Source organism: Apaloderma vittatum, unplaced genomic scaffold (assembly GCF_000703405.1).
Source record: "Apaloderma vittatum isolate BGI_N311 unplaced genomic scaffold, ASM70340v1 scaffold34605, whole genome shotgun sequence".
NCBI classification, from domain to species: domain Eukaryota; kingdom Metazoa; phylum Chordata; class Aves; order Trogoniformes; family Trogonidae; genus Apaloderma; species Apaloderma vittatum.
In genome coordinates this window covers 2,409-2,629 of record NW_009717110.1, presented here as the reverse complement: position 1 = coordinate 2,629, position 221 = coordinate 2,409, and positions in this window count along the sequence as shown.

Sequence of the window (221 nt, the reverse complement as noted above, 5' to 3'; positions counted from 1 at the left end):
GTTGGCCAAACTCATCGCCGTCAACGCTCCTGACCTCGTGCTGTTTGTGGGTGAAGCGCTGGTGGGAAACGAGGCGGTGGATCAGCTGGTGAGTTGGAGAAATTAAAACAAGAAACCCCAAAACTGTAGAAATGGGGTTTTATGAGAGGTTTGGATGGCAGCACCACGGGAGTTTGTTACCCTCAGGTCAAGTTCAACAAGGCGCTGGCTGATCACTCCAT